This window comes from Euphorbia lathyris, chromosome 4 (assembly GCF_963576675.1).
Source record: "Euphorbia lathyris chromosome 4, ddEupLath1.1, whole genome shotgun sequence".
Taxonomy (NCBI): Eukaryota; Viridiplantae; Streptophyta; class Magnoliopsida; order Malpighiales; family Euphorbiaceae; genus Euphorbia; species Euphorbia lathyris.
The window spans coordinates 45,466,490-45,484,312 of NC_088913.1; the positions used below are offsets into that span (position 1 = coordinate 45,466,490).

Here is a 17,823-nt window from a genome sequence, read left to right on the forward strand (position 1 = left end):
TACTATCTAATTAACCTTTAATTAATTTTGTATCATCTATATTTTATCTTAATTAAAGTATATCAAATATAAACTTAATTAGACAATTCAAAATACAACTATACAAAATATTAATTATTTGTGTTCAATTATTTTACCAAGATTATTTAACATGTTTAATTCAACCGTATCACATACAAATAATTAAACTTTGTAAAATCAATTCCAGAACACAAAACTTTTAAGACGAGAGATTATACATCATTGTGTTTAATCATTTTACCAAAACCGTTTAAAGTGATTAACTAATATATCAAGTATATTTACGGTTTGCAAAATCAAATTAAAACACGTACCATTACCATATCCTTTTATTAATTATAACGATTAATAAATTTATATGGGCTGATTCGTTGTTTCTAAATTTTAATTTTGTATCAATGAAATAGGTTATCTAATTAACCGTATTAAAACATCTTAATTAGACAACTGAATTCAATCTATACAATTTAAAATAGACAATGATTAAATCATGTGGATCAATTAATTCTATATATATCAATTTTAGTTTTCTGAAAAACCAAAAATATTCAGAAAAAAGTAAAACCGAAAATCAGCGTGGCGGGGACGAAAACCGGGTTCGTCCCCGTTGCGGATCTCATCCGCAATGTTAGGCGGTGGCGCTGCAAATTGGCAGCAATACCGCCTAATATTTTATTAAAGAGTTGAAAACTCTTTTAACTCTTTCTAGATAATAGAAAGAGTTGATGTCCAACTCTTTGAAGAGTTGGACAGCGGACACAATAGCTTTTGCTACTGTGTCCAACTCTTTCATTATTATTATTTTTTTAAATTAAAACTTTTAATTAAATAAAATTTTATTTAAATTAAAACTTTGTTTTAAATCAAAACTCTTTTAATTAAAATCTTAAATTTTAATTTCGAATATATATATATACTCAGTTTATATTTATATAACCATTTTCAAATATATATCTAATTAATCGATTCTAACCGTTTCATTTAAATCGTTAACAAAATCAAAATTTTCAAAGGTTAATCGAATTAACTCTTTTAACGATTCAAATGGTTAAACCCTTAATCCACAAATCACGTATATCTTAATCTCATCTTAACCATTCATCTTTAGATTAATTATCCAACTCAAATTGATTAATTAACCTAACAATAAATCTATTCAATCTGATTGAAAACCCTTTTATTTTCATATATGAAATAACGGATTTAATGCAAGCTCTGATACCACTAAAGGAAAAGTAGGCAAACGTTTGGCAGCGGAAATATAAAATTTTTACCTATTTCCTTTTCCCAAGATCCGTTAATCGTTATTTCATATAAGGAGGGATTGAACATAAATACCTTTATGACGATCAATCTACCGTTGCAAACGAAGTGCCCACAACTTCAAAAGAGATGGAAACTGTCTACCAATCTGCCCCTACCCGAACAGACATTCCAGACCTCCGAATGACAATCCCAACGGTGGAAACGTGGAAGAATATGTCTAGAAGATCCTGTCCAAAAATCGCGACGATCCGACGGTTCAATCTCTGGGAATCCGCGAAATCGTGAACTGACCTGATGTAGGAGAAGCAAAACGAATTTCTCCTTTTGTATGTCTTTTCTACATTCATGAACATAACAAAACATATAAGTAAACGATTAGAACTCAACCAAGTAATAGCAATCAAGATAGATTGCCTCTAATTAATCAACACAAGATCAAGGAGCAAAAAGAAAGAGATGAAATCAATTGATTCGGAAGCAATCGGTGGAATTCCGTCCTCTACTGTAGGGGTCAAAATTCTCAGTCTGCGGGAGAGACTAGGGCTAGCCGAAATTCACAGTTAAGGGGGTATATATAGCCTCTTCCATCTAAACCATAGTTAGATAGAATTAGGTTACTGAATAAGAATTTAATTCGGAATAAAATTCTTATTGTTATTATCTATAAAAATATAAAGATAATAATAACTTATTGATAGGATAATAATAGAAGCAATTTAATCTCATTAAACCTCCTAACTTATTTATCCTATAATTAATATAATTCATAATCATAATCTAATTATAATTGTTTGAATTAAATCAATTCTTTTGTGTATTTAATACACTAAATTCGCCCCCCTATACTACTGGGCCGTAGTGGACTCAGTTGGGCTTCCGTCAATTAATTAACGTCTGTTTCTCTTTTGGGTTCCAAGTCTTATGTGTGACCCATTAGGTTCTTATTGCTTCTAGCCGTATACAACTATTAAATTAATTTTCTCAGAATTATATTTAATCTTTGTATAACGGAATGAGTACGCGAACTGTGATTGGCAGATCCGAAACATTCCCCCAGAGCTATAAGAAGACAAGTTGATTCTGTCGTTGACCTTTCCGTATTAGTTACAGTATAATTCGATCCTTCATCAATTACATCCTTGAACAGAATCTTATGACTATGGGCAATGTCAAGTCATATATAGCGAGACGTTCGTTTTACTTGTACAGGCCGAGTTAACTCCAATTAGATAGGTTAAGTGAAATCTGCATTTCAAGTCTTAAGCTATCACCTTGCAAGGATTTAGAGTTAAGTCTTCCACAAGCGATCCTTGGACGTATCTCCCATTTATCAGGAGTGACAAATGCTCAATCCAATGTATAACTATCCTGCAATTACTTCCTGTGATACCCAACGTCTGCCGTACACACCCCAGAGTCATCCCTGTTATGGATCGTGTTACAACAGGATCAAAGCATCACATTCCATAATCCAGAATCACTAATTAACTTTCCTTTGAGTCTTAGGATTACTTATACCTATTAATACCAATGAGATGAACAGGTGACAAAGATAAATCTACCCATCCTGTTATCTCAAGTCAGGTCCCCAATCCTAATGAACTCCATTCATTGGATCCATGTAACTGTCCAGATATCTGTATATCTGAAGCTTGTGAGATCAGCTCTCTGTCTTGACAGAAAACATTGTTACATGCAAGTATCAACAGTGTTATGTCAATCCCTATTCAAAACATATCACTTGACTTGGGGTGGCTTTAAGTTTATTAGTTTATTATAATGTTTCGTCTCAGTTCATGCTTGTATGAACACTTTATAATCACTTTAAATAAACTTAGGGATTTCCTTTTATTAGACTTATTTAGAGTTCTTTAAAAGAGGTTGCCTTTATACAGTTATGAAACCATATCTTATTAAAACAAATGACATAAAGAACAATTCATTTACAGCTGGTTTATATCCTAAAACAATTGTCTATAGGACACTAAACCCCAACACTTACAACTCCAGCCCTAAGCCAGCTTAGCCCATTCACGCCCCATCTAAATCATACATGGTATGTTTATTAGGATCAAATATGAGCTTATCAAATACCCCCAAATTAATCCTTGCTTCTCCTCAAGCAACACAAAAGAAGAGGAAACATCTTATGGAAAAGAATAAGGAAGAAGGTGGAATGAAGATAGAAGTCATATCTTGACAACATATTTGAACATTGAAGAATGAAGATCAGAGAGGAAAAGATGATGGTCAACAGGGGAATGATACGAACAACATAGAACTGACATTACTTTCAACTAACCCAAACTTTGATTATACACAAGAGTTAGAAAGGTATGCAGATAGTCTAGATAAAAAACATGCATTCTTATTCGTGAAGTTCATTAAAAACATTAAGTTGAACATCAATGTTCATTTAAACAACCTGTTTCCCTTAAGCTTCTCTCATGGTTCAGAATTTTCATTCACAAACAGAGGCTCCTTTGTTGCCTCAAGGTAAGGAACTACACTCTTCAGCATAGTACACAATATTAAGCCGTGATTTTGCTAGATGGCTCAGTCTCATTGTAAAAAGATTTCAAAACATAGTCCAAAGGACTTGCATGGGGGTGTAATGTCAGGTTGAGGTAAGGTATGAAAGTGAAATGCTCTTTAGGTGTAACACTTTTTGTCTCATGCTTACTCCTTCTTAGCTCTTAACCCTTTAAATTTCTGCCCCATTTTAGATACTAGGCACAACCATTTCCTTTATTTGGCTAAATATTTGCTTTAAGCCAGGTGCCACATATCCCCCATCCCCCAGTTCATCTCATAATATTCTATTTTAGGGCATGAATTACGTGTTCTGAAATGAAAAGTCACAATTTGAAGTGTGACTTCCTGAACTGAACACTTTCACTATTATCCCCATTATCCTTGTATCCTTATATTCTTAATTGGGTAAATTCTAAAAAAAACCCTGTGGTTTGATGTTCTTCCAAAAAAACCCTTGTGGTTTGTTATTACAAAAAAAAGGATTGTGGTTTGCGCCGTTAACTAAAAAACGGAAAATGGCTTAACGATGTTAAAATGCTGACGTGGCGCAGGGGTAAGGTTGGAAATTCGAATTTTTTTCCCCTCTCTCTCTCCTCCTTCTTCTTTTTCCTTTTTCTTCTTCTTCCTCCTTATTCTTCCTTCTTTTTTTCTTTTTTTTAAGTTTCCAGAAATCTGGCCGGAAATTTTCCAGATTTGCATTTCATCCTTAATTCATCAATATCTTAATAAACACTGCAATTCATCTCTACATTTTTTTTGTATTACTCAAACTAATTCTTTTTCTTTTATAACAAACCCTACTAACATATATTAATGGATTGATTACGGGGTAAAATAGTTCAAAAAAAAAACTAATAATAATAGTAAATAATTTTGAAGGTTCGTTTAACTTTTATTTTATGTGATTTGAAATGGTAGTGGAGCACGCGGAGATGCAAAATATTGTTGAATGTGAAGGGGTTAGATTCCTATTCTGTAACGTACCAATGCTTTTGACAAAGACCAGCATTTTTTCTCAAAATGCAAACTAAAAGACTTTGTTGACAAAATACATACTAATTAACTTCCCAAATCAAAATCACTTTGGATCATATTCCAGATTTCTGAATTTTCCAGAAATCCGAAAATTTTCCAGATTTCTGGAAAATTTCAGAGTGTCCGAAATTAAAAAAAAAGAATAGAGGAAAAAAAAGAAAAAGGAAGAAGAAAGAAGGAAGAAGGAAGAAGAAGGATGAAGAAGAAGAAGAGAGAAGAAGAAGAAGAAGAAGAAGAAGAAGAAGAGGAGAAGGACAAGGAGGAAGAAGAAGGAAGAAGGAAGAAGGAAGGAGGAAGAAGAAGGAGGAGAGAGAGGGGAAAAAAAATTTCGAATTTCCAACCTTACCCATGTGCCACGTCAGCATTTTAACATCGTTAAGCCATTTTCCGTTTTTTGGTTAACGGTGCAAACCACAGTCCTTTTTTTGTAATAACAAACCACAAGGTTTTTTTTGGAAGAACATCAAACCACATGGGTTTTTTTGGAATTTACCCTTCTTAATTGGATAGTTTTTATTTGCAGCACAACCTGTCTTGTATGCATGAGACAATTCTTAAGGTGTTTTAAGGTCAGAGTGATTGGAGTTGGCTCATTTTAGTGGCTTTAGAAAGAATAGGTTCAGGCTCAAGTTGGCTACCCTAAATATTTGAGTGCAACGTACGGGTGAGCTTATTTGTGGAGTGAAATTGGCATCTAAATGCCTTTTTCATCCTAAGTTTTTTAAAAAATTTACCTTTTGACTAGGCAGCCAAAGTAAAATCTACTTAGTATACAGTGTACTCGCCCTCTCACAAAGGATTGATGCATTTTCATGCCATTGAGGGCTCAATTTCTCACATTTTGAGAGTTTAAGACTTAAGGTTCAAGGTTCTTTAAATGAATTTTTGATTTAAAACTTCAGACATTTCTAGAACTTCTTTCACTTGAAATTTTGAATTATCCCTAGCTTCACCACACAAATCAATCCAAAGTACAAACATATAGTCAAGGAATGGCAATTGAAAGTATCATCAAGTTGAGATGTTGTACTAAGACTTAGAATAAAATTGAAGAAAATTAGAACTTACTGTTCTTGAATAGAACAAACACGAATATACAGAGCAGAGAAAGGAGAAACAATTTTGAGAAGCAACAAGAGGAAATCAGGGGTATGCAAGGTTACTCTAACAAACATACAACATGTAGATTTCATTGTTTTTGTGCAAATTTTATCATGTTTTAACCAAAGATAAATCAATATTTTCTCTTCCCACCCCCAAATTAAGTCTCAACATTGTCCCTAATGTTGGTTCACTAACCGATGATGGCAAGCTCAAAATATCAACACAAAATATATACACAACAGGAAATAAAGGAGTGAGGTAGAAATTTGTTACCAGAGGCAGAAGACAGCAAAACAGGTTGTTCATATGGGCGGAGAAAGAGAGGTTTCATCCTCCCTTTCCTTTATAGGAATAGTGCTACCACCTTTGGGGGTGGCAGCCACATTCAGGTTGATACCAGACTTGTCTCTTACCGGGCTTTTAACCGACATACCAGATGGACTCTCCCGCACCTGTTCCTCCTCAACACAAAGATTTTTCAGGAGATCAACCTCACATTGCAGTTGAGCGTTTTGAGCCTGATGTGCTTGAATTTCTTTCTGGTTGGCCCGTGTTTTATCGAACAGGTCTTTCAGCTGCGAGAGGATGTCTTCATTGGACATCTTGGAGCACTTCCTGTAAAAGCTGATATCCTTTACACTGGAGTCGAGAGAGTCAGATTCTGAAGACACGGCCACTGCAGGCTCATTTTTGCTCTTCTTGGTCTCAAGGTAGTCATTCATCCAAACCCATTTTCCATTGATCTGCTCCACGAACAACATACTCTATAGGCTCTTCATGTCGATTCTGTCGGGGTGGTTCACGATAGTAAGCCTATTCCGGTCTTCTAGCTTGAAAACCCCAATAGCCTTCGCAATGCGAGTGACTATGCTACCACAACAGATTAACAAGGATGTCTTGTGCTAGAATGCGCTCACGTATTCGCCGAACCGGAACCCCAAATTCATACGCCGCCCATTCACCATACTCCACAGTGCTACTAGGTCAGCGTTTGGAATTGTAGCCTGATTTTCTCTTGCGAAAATTGTTCCCGATATGAGTTTGTGCAAGTAGCGCAGAGCATAATCTTCAATATTCGAAGCCTTGGATGTGCTTCCATCATGGTTCGGTTGGCCGGAGATGGAGTGCCAGAATACTTGAGGGTCAAACTCAGCCGGTGTATCATGAAGGAACGCCCCTTTGTAATCCTCCGATTCCAGATCATCATCATTGGTGCACCCCAATAGCAAGTTAAAGTCGTTCAATGACGGACGTTGAGTGTTGGTCATTAGGCGAAAGCTGAACTTCCCCTCTTCTTCTGGGTCGGTGATTTCTGGGTCGTGTTTGAAGGTGGCTAGGAATTCCAGGGTGAGTTCCTTGTAAGCTGGTTCCTCCATTTCGGAAAAGCTTCTGAAATGGCCTGCGTCCATCCTTTCTCTAACTCTGCTTGCAAGTTTTAACTTTTTAAGGGTTTCCCAGCACACTGTTTGCACCAGGCCAAACTCAAGCCTAGACAAATCCTCGAAGTATTTTTGTACACCCGCATCCTTAAACTGTGACAATTTCTTCACAAGCTTCTCGTTAAGGACAAATGCTACTGTACTAGTTCCAACCATGACCTTTCTTCGGTTCTTTCTTTGCTCCCTCTCCGTGTTCTCATCCTGAAAATATGAACTTAATAGAGCAAATGGAGTTACTGAGAGAGAAAGGGAGAGCGTTTTGAGGGGATAGATTTTTGGAAAGAGGAAGCAATGTTAAAGTTAACGAAGTACAAGAGTGGTTTTTAGGAGGCATAGTGGTTATGTGAAAAACTGGTTGTTGTCAGTTTTAATTACTGAAAAGGCTGCACGCAAGCCACGTGTAGGAGTTGCAGTGTGAAGGGTGGGTGGCGGAAAGATGAAAAGACTATTTGGGGAAGGGTACAGTTACTTTACCATTAAAAAGCTCCTTAGAGCATCTCCAATAGCCTCTTAAGTTGGCTCTTAAGTTAAAATTTGAGGAGAGAGAATAAAAAATGAGCTCCAACAGCCTCTTAGTGGCTCCTCAAATCACTAAGAGCTTCTCCATCATCTCTATTAATAGAGAGTCTCTCTCCACCTCTTAGTGCCCCCTAACTTCATTTTTTATTTATAATTTATTATTGAGTAGTCTCTCTCCTCACACTATTGGTAAATATAACAATAAACAATAATAAAATAATAAAATAATAAATAAGGAGTGAATCTAAGGAGTATTGTTGGAGATGATATATCTTAGTCACTCTTAAACAACTAAGACTCAATTATTTATATTATTTTTAGAGAGTGTATTAAGAGTCTCTTGGAGATGCTCTTAATGAGTCTTGAATGAACCGAGGAGAGTAAGAGCTAAATACAACTCTCACTCTCTAAGGGATAAAGTGCTATTTGATGGGACTAGTCTCCCTTCTTTTGAATTTCAAAATTATTTGCCGAAAATCCCCCCCCCCCCCCCCAAAAGTGGTTATTCCTAGCTTATGTAAGTAAAAATCCAAACTCAAGCCTAATGTCTTTAGGGTCAAGAGTTTCAAATCTTTGCCCATAAGGCCAGAGGAAGGGAACACAAAATGCAAAAGGACTAACTTGACATATGTTAGATAATAATAAACTTAACAAAATGGACGAAAGATATGTAACAAAAATTAATAAAGGGACAGATAAAAGTTTTGGGTTACCCCACAACCTGCTGCATTTGGTGTCTGCAGCGAACACCCTATTTACTCTTTTTTCTTATGGAGGCTCCTAGAAGTGAATGGTCTCAATTGCTCATGGGATTTTATTTTCAATATAAGGTTTTAACCGTTGGCCATTGACCTTGAACAATTCGTGGCATGTTTTAAGGATCTCCACGGCACCGTGGCTGAACGCCTTTTTCACAATGTAGGGTCCGGACCATCTGGACTTCAACTTGAGAGGAAACAACCTCAGCCTCGAGTTATACAAGAGTACTCTTTACCCCTCGTGGAATGTTTTCTCCTGAAGCCACTGTTTAGTCTTGTCTTTCTAACTCACCGCATTTTCATAGAAGAACAGTATGAACTCCTCCATCTCGTTGAGTTGCAATCTTCTTTGTTCACCAACAGCCTGTTCCTCAAAATTTAGAAAAGTTACTGCCCAAAAGGCTCTATTGCTCCATTTCTACAGGCAAGTGGCATGACTTTCCATATAACAATCTAAAAGGGGACATGCCTATTAGTGTTTTGTAGGCAGTCCGGTACGCCCAAAGCGCATTATCAAGCTTATTGGCCCAGTCCTTCCTAGAATTGCCCGTAGTTTTTTCTAAAATTCGTTTGATCTCACGATTGGAGATCTCCACTTGTCCACTTATTTGTGGATGGTAGGGCATGGAAATTCTATGGGTGACTCCATACTTACCCAACAATTTCTCGAACTGGGTGTTGCAAAAGTGGGTTCCTTGATCACTAATGATGGCACGGGGTACGCCAAATCGGGCGAACAGCCTTTTTAGGAACTTAAACACCACTCGTGCATCATTAGTGGGACTAGCAATGGCTTCTACCCATTTGCTTACATAGTTAACAACCACCAAGATATATTTATTACCATAGGATGAAGGAAACTGGCCAATGAAATCTATGCCTCATATGTCAAAATTTTCACAAACAACTATGTTGTTCAGAGGCATAGCATTTCTGGCAGAGATATTACCTGTTCTCTGACATTCATCGCATTCACTCACAAACCTATGGGCATCCTTGAAGATTGAGGGCCAGAAAACCCTGATTGGAATACTAGCGCGAATGTTCTACTAGCTCTATGATGTCCTCCAGCTTCCTTGTCATGGTAGTGGCTCAGAATAAGCTGTCCCTCTTCCTGAGTCACACATCTTCGCATAATTTGGTCCGCACATAACCTGAAAAGATAACTTTCCTCCCAAAAATAGTATTTGATCTCCGAAAAGAACTTTTTCTTTTGGTTAGTTGACAAATTATACGGCTTAATAGAACAGACAAGATAGTTTGCTATATTAGTGAACCAAGGGACAGAGTTAAGAGAATACAACCGTTCGTCAGGAAATGTTTCCAAAATTTCTGGTTGTTCCATTTGACCTTCAGCTAGAATTATGGATAGGTGGTCTGCTGCCACGTTTTTAGTCCCCTTTTTGTCTTTGATTTCCAAATCAAACTCTTGGAGCAGTAGCAGCCATCTGATTAACCGTGGCTTTACATCCTTCTTCACGAACAGGTACCTCAAAGCTGCATGATCAATGTAAACCACTACCTTAGACAAGACTAGGTATGACCTGAATTTATCAAAGGCATACGCGACTACAAGAAATTCCTTTTCAGTTGTGGTGTAGTTCTGTTGAGCCTCATTGAGAGTCTTGCTCGCATAGTAGATTGGTTGGAATTTCTTATCTATCCTTTGACCGAGAACAGCTCTCACGCAAGTGTCGCTGGCATCCCGCATCATTTCAAATGGTAGCTCCCAGTTTGGTGCGGCCAGTATGGGTGAATTGATCAACTTTCCTTTTAAAATCTCGAATGCCTTCACACAGTCTATTCCAAATTTGAACTCAATATCCTTGTGCAGTAATGTTGATAATGGGCAAGGCAATCTTAGAGAAATCCTTGATGAATCTCCTATAAAACCCAACATGGACAAGAAAACTTCTCACATCCTTCACTGTTATTGGAACAATCAGTTTCTCAATTACTTCAACCTTTGCCTTATAAACTTCCATGCCTTTCTCAGATATTTGGTGACCAAGCACTATTCCTCCAGTGACCATAAAGTGGCACTTCTCCCAATTCAACAAAAGATTAGTCTCCTTGCAGCGAACTAGAATAACCTCCAGATTTTTCAAACAGGCTCCAAATGAGTTACCATAGACTGAGAAGTCATCCATGAAGATCTCAACTGTTCTTTCAACCATGTCATGGAAGATAGACATCATACAGCGCTGAAATGTCGCAGGAGCGTTGCATAAGCCAAAAGGCATTCTTTGGTAAGCATAAGTCCCATAAGGGCATATAAAGGTTGTTTTCTCTTGATCTTCTAAATGAATTGGGATTTGATTGTACCCAGAATAGCCATCCAGGAAGCAGTAGAATGCATATCCCACGAGCCTCTCAAGCATTTGATCTATAAAGGGTAGAGGAAAATGGTCCTTCCTTGTTGCCTTATTCAGCTTGCGGTAGTCTATACACACCCTCCATCCCGTGATGGTTCTTGTAGGCACCAACTCATTTTTCTCGTTCAGAACAACCGTTGTGCCCCCTTTCTTTGGAACAACATGTACCGGACTTGTCCATATGTTATCCGAGATAGGATAGATAATCCCAGTATCTAACAGCTTGATCACTGATAGGGGTCAAAAACCCTATCTTTGGGTACGGTTTTAGGACGGGTTTTAGCGTTATTTAGTTAATAAGCGAGCAATTCTCGCATTTAAATGCTTTTGTGTGAGTTAGTTAGAAATTGGAAATGTTTTATTTACTTTTCGTTGTTTAGGCTCGTTTTATGATCAATTTAGGCAAATACGGCCAAAATGGCATGCATATTATAATTCTGTTATCTTTTGAAGCTAATTGATCCGTCAAAAGTCGCACCAAACGAGGCGTTTGCATAAATAAGCGATTGGCGGGTCAATTTAGCCTTTGGACTAATGTTATCTGGAGTTTTTGTGCATGCGCAGGGATAAGTTCGGGCGAAAAACACATTGTTGGCATTCAGCAACCGCACGGGGGCGTATCGGGCAAGACTGCTCGACGAACTGGCCTTCGTAGGCCAGCTCGCCGAGCAAGCCCTCAGAGGCCTGCTCGCCGAGCAGGCTGTGTCTGCTCGCGACGAGCAGCTCGCCCTGCTCGGCGAGCAGACCTGCGGAAATTGGTCAAAAAGACAATTCCGCCCCCACAACTCCACGATCGGCCCCACGACTTCCTACCTGTATAAGGACACGAAATAGGTCATCAAAAGGGCCCAAGCCACGCCTATAAATAGGATTTTTCCAATGTAATTAGACATCTTTCATTATTTGTAAATTACTTTAGCTTTCCCCTTGAATTTCCTCTCCATCTCCTCCATCTTCTCCGACCTCCATTGAAGCTCCTTCAAAGCTGTTCTCGAGGAATATTCAAGGTCCGTCCTTAAGACCTAGGAAGCCGATTGCAGAGTAGACAGGTTCCTTGAAAGGGATTTTCGTATCTCCTTTTACCTTTCCTTGTTTGTACTCTTTGATACAGTCTATGAATCCTAGGCTAATTGTATCCTGTGACATTATCCTTCATCTTTAATAATATTTTAGTTCTTATTCTGTTCTATGCTTAATTGTTTAATCTTTGTCTTACGCTTTATTCAATTGGTTTAACTCATTCAAAAGCCCCAAAATCGAGTAGGCACATATTGTGAGCTGAATCTGACCTAGTCAGAGCCTAGGAGATTGACGACCTCTTAGTTGATTAAGCCCAAATTGCTGAGCCTTAGACCTAGTTTCGGCCTTACAAGGGAATCACGCACTAGGAACTTCAGGAGGGTAAGTAGGGTTAATCGCCTTGAATACAAGTGACTTAGATTAGGTTTTTAATCAATAGACCTAATAACCTAACTTCATTATTATCGTTCATACCATGTTCCTTCGGGTAATTGCATTAGTGAAAGATCAATTAGGAGTAGTTTAACTTAATTAGGCGTAGAATAACTTAGTTAGAACTAGTATAATTTAGCTAGGAGTAGCGTAATTCAACCTATCTCTAGATATCAAGGTATGATCAAAACTAGGTAAAATTGGGATAAAATGAAGAACAATGGAGATGATGGAGATGATTTTTTTTCTTTTCCTTTTGGGGTAATGAAATCAATAGCCTTGAACCACGAAATTGGCTTCTCAAATTGTGGGATTTATGTTCCCAATGAGGGAAAATGCTCATTTTGGTCCCTCTAAAATTTAACTTCTTTTAAAACTTATCATAAACTTTTAATTTTACACTTAAAACTTAAAATTAGTCTCCAAACTATATCCATAATACTCAATTAACTCTCTAATCAATAAATAAATATAATATAACCTTATATTAGAGTATAATAACTAAAATTAGGGACACGGATGTGACAGTACGTCTTTAAATAACGTAGGCCAAAAGAATCTGCATTCTAATATCCTAGCTACTATTTTACTTATGTCGTTATGCCCTCCATAAGAGCTTGAATGGCATTCTGACATTATAGACCCATATTCATCTTCACTAACGCATCTCCTAATTATACCATCACCACATGTTTTGAACAAGAAGGGATCTTCCCAAAAATACATTTTAAGATCAGAAAAGAATTTCTTCTTTTGTTGGAAACTCAACCCTTCTGGAACAATATGAGCTGCGAGATAATTAGCTATATCTGCATACCACGGTGAAATGACACTTTTTATTTGATTGAGATATTCATCGGGGAAATCATCTCGTATACTAATAGTTTCACCGATAGGACCATTTTCATCTTCAAGTCTTGATAGATGATCGACGACAAGGTTTTCTACTCCCTTTTTGTCTTTAATTTCAATGTCAAATTCTTGCAACAACAAAACTCATCTAATAAGACACGGTTTTGCATCTTTCTTAGCGAATAGATACCTTAAAGCTGCGTGGTCGGTATATATAATAACTTTAGATCCTAACAGATATGACCTAAACTTATCACATGCAAAAACTACCGCTAACATTTCTTTTTCGGTTGTGGTTTAATTCAATTGTGCACCGGACAATGTGTGACTTGCATAATAGATAACATGAAGTTTCTTATCCTTCCTTTGACCTAATACACATCCGACAGCCAAATCACTTGCATCGCATATAATTTCAAAAAGTAAATCCCAATCGGGTTTAGCAATTATGGGTGCACTGACTAAAGTTGTTTTCAATGTTTCGAAAGCTTTAATGCAATCACAGAAAAGTTTTTAATAAATCTTCTGTAAAATCCAGCATGTCCTAAAAATGACCTTACTCCCTTAACAGTAGTTGGAGGGGGTAATTTCTCTATGACTGAAGTTTTTGCTCTATCCACTTCTAATCCCTTTTCAGATATTTTATGTCCTAAAACAATTCCTTCGTCAACCATGAAATGACATTTTTCCCAGTTTAAAACTAAATTCGTTTCTTCACATCTAGACAACACTTTATCTAAGTTTTGTAAACATGCATCAAAAGAGTCTCCATAAACTGAAAAATCATCCATAAAAACTTCCATGATATCTTCAATGAAATCGTTAAAAATTGTAGTCATACAACGTTGAAATGTTGTTGGTGCATTACACAGACCAAAGGGCATTCTCCTATATGCAAAGGTTCCATAAGGACATGTGAAGGTTGTTTTATCTTGGTCATCCGGGTAAATATATATTTGAAAGAATCTGGAATAACCATCGAGAAAATAATAAAATGCATGACCGGCTATCCTTTCAATCATTTGATCGATGAAAGGTAGAGGAAAATGATCTTTCCTGGTTGCTTTGTTTAGGTTCCTATAATCTATACAAACCCTCCAACCGGTGGTGGTTCGCGTAGGTATTAATTCACCATCGTCATTCCTTACTACAGTTATGCCTCCCTTTTTAGGTACACAATGGATTGGACTAACCCATTCACTATCCGAGATAGGATAAATGATTCCATTTCCTAAAAGCTTAGTAATCTCATTTTTAACTACTTCTTTCATGTTCGGATTTAAGCGTCTTTGCATATCCGCTTTAGGTGCTTATCTTCTTCTAAGTGAATTCTGTGCATTACAATACTAGGATTAATTCCTTTTAAGTCTGGAATTTGCCATCCCATACTTCATATCCTATTCTTAACAACTTCTTTCAATTTCTCTTCTTGATCTTTAGTCAACTTGTTAGAGATAATTATAGGAAGAGTATCACTTTCTGAAGGAAAATGGGCAAACGTTTGGCAGCGGAAATATAAAAATTTTAACCTATTAACCAAGATCTGTTAATCGTTATTTCATATAAAGAGGGATAGAAGGAAATACCTTTTGAAGTTCTATCTACTGTTGCAATCGAAGTGCCCTCAACTCGTACTCCGAGTTCACGAGCACAAAACAAAAACACAATTCAAACAAATATTAGAACTCAACCATATAATAGCAACCAAAGCAGATTGCCTCTAATTAATCAACACAAGATCAAGGAATAAAAGAAAGAGATGAAAATCGATTGATCGGAAGCAAGCGGTGAACGATGATCCACTACAGTAGGGGGTCGAAATTCACTCTCTCCGGGATAGCTAGGCTTGGCCGAAATTTACAATAAGGGGGGTATATATAGCCTCTTCCATCTAAACCCTAGTCAGATAGAATTAGGTTACCGAATAAGAATTTATTTCGGAAAAAATTCTTATTGTTATTATCTATAATTATATTTAAATATAAAGATAATAATAACTTATTGATAGGATAATAATAGAAGCAATTTAATCTCATTAAACCTCATAACTTATTTATCCTATAATTAATTTAATTCATAATCATAATCTAATTATAATTGTTTAAATTAAATTAATTCCTTTATGTGTTTATAACACATAAATCGCCCCCCTATACTACAGGGAAGTAGTGGACTCAGTTGGGCTTCCGTCAATTAATTAACATCTGTTTCTCTTTTGTGTTCCAAGTCTTATGTGTGACCCATTAGGTTCTTATTGCTTCTAGCTGTATACAACTATTAAATTAATTTTCTCAGAATTATATTTAATCTTTGTATAACGGAATGAGTACGCGAACTGTGATTGGCAGATCCGAAACATTCCCCCAGAGCTATAAGAAGACAGGTTGATTCTGTCGTTGACCTTTCCGTATTAGTTACAGTATAATTCGATCCTTTGTCAACTACATCCTTGAACTGAATCTTATGACTATGGATAATGTCAAGTCATATATAGCGAGACGTTCGTTTTACTTGTACATGCCGAGTTAACTCCAATTAGATAGGTTAAGTGAAATCTGCATTTCAAGTCTTAAGCTATCACCTTGCAAGGATTTAGAGTTAAGTCTTCCACAAGCGATCCTTGGACGTATCTCCCATTTTATCAAGAGTGACAAATGCTCAATCCAATGTATAACTATCCTGCAATTACTTCCTATGATACCCAACGTCTGCCGTACACACCCCAGAGTCATCCCTGTAATGGATCGTGTTACAACAAGATCAAAGCATCACATTCCATAATCCAGAATCACTAATTAACATTCCTTTTAGTCTTAGGATTACTTATACCTATTAATACCAATGAGATGAACAGGTGACAAGGATAAATCTACCCATCCTGTTATCTCAAGTCGGGTCCCCAATCCTAATGAACCCATTTCATTGGATCCATGTAACTGTCCAAATATCTGCATATCTGAAGCTTGTGAGGTCAGCTCTCTGTCTCAATAGAAAACATTGTTACATGCAAGTCTCAACAATGTTATGTCAATCCCTATTCAAAAAATATCACTTGACTTGGGGTGAATTTAAGTTTATTAGTTTATTATAATGTTTCGTCTCACTTCATGCTTGTATGAACACTTTATAATCACTTTAAATATGTTGGAAATTAGGCTAAGAAGGTATAGCAGCGGAAATATAAAAATTTTAGCCTACTTCCTTTTAACCATAGGATCCGTTAATCGTTATTTCATATAAAGAGGGATAAGAAGAAATACCTTTCGATGATCAATCTACCGTTGCAAACGAAGTGCCCACAACTTCAAAAGAGATGGAAACTGTTTATCAATCTGCCCCTATCCGAAACAGACCTTCCAGACCTCCGAACGACAATCCCTTCAGTGGAAACGTGGAAGAATATGTCTAGAAGCTACTGTCCAAAAATCGCGACGATCCAACGGTTCAATCTCCGGGAATCCACGAAATAGTGAACTGACCTAATGTAGGTGAAGAAAAACGAATTTCTCCCTTTTGTTTGTTTTTTCCTTCTTTCATGAACACAGTGAGATTAAGTTAGAATCAACCGTATGAGATGCAACCAAAATAGATTGCCTCTAATTAATCAACACAAGATCAAAGAAAAAGAAGATGGATGAAATTAATCGATCGGTGGAAGCCGTATGAATTCTTGTCCACGAACTGGGGGAGTCGAATTCTCTTTCTCTCTCTAAGCTAGGGATTACGAAAATCACTAGGTGGGATTAGGGAGCATTAGTCGAAATTCATGTAGTAGGGCTATATATAATCACTTGTATCTAAACCCTAGTTAGATAGGAATAGGTTACTTAATAGGAATTCAATTCGGAATAGGATTCCCAATTATTATCTCATTATATATCTGATATATCTAGGATAATAATAAATAACCTAATTGGATAATAATAGGAGTATATTAATCTAATTAAAACTCCTAACTTAATTATCTCTAAATTAATTTAATTCACAAACCTAATCAAATTAGGATTAATGGAATTAAAATAATTCCTTATTTATTATATATAAATTTCGGCCCCCCTCTATTTAAATGGGCCTTATTGGGCTCAATTGGGCTTCCATCTATTAATGACATCCATCTCTCTTTTGGTTCCAAGTCTTATGTGTGATCCATTAGGTTCTTACTACTTCTAGCCGTATGCAACTATTAAATTAATTTCTTCAAGAATTATATTTAATCCTTGCATAACGGAATGATGTACTGAGTATGTTATTGGCAAGTCTGTAATCATTCCCCCAGAGTCCGTTAAGAAGACAGGTTGATTCTGTCGTTAACCTTTCCGTATTAGTTACGGTATAATTCGATCCTTTATCAACTACATCCTTGAACTGAATCTTATGACTATGGGTGATGTCAAGTCACATATAGCGAGACGTTCGTTTTACTTGTATAGGCCGAGTCAACTCAAATAGATAGGTTAAGTGAAATCT

General features: G+C 36.7%; 1 pseudogene; it reads right to left on the minus strand.

Annotated features, from left to right (window-relative positions):
* Positions 1-6,863: 6,863 nt before the first annotated feature.
* Positions 6,864-17,823, minus strand: part of LOC136227161 (uncharacterized) — a 137,001-nt pseudogene continuing 126,041 nt past the window's right edge.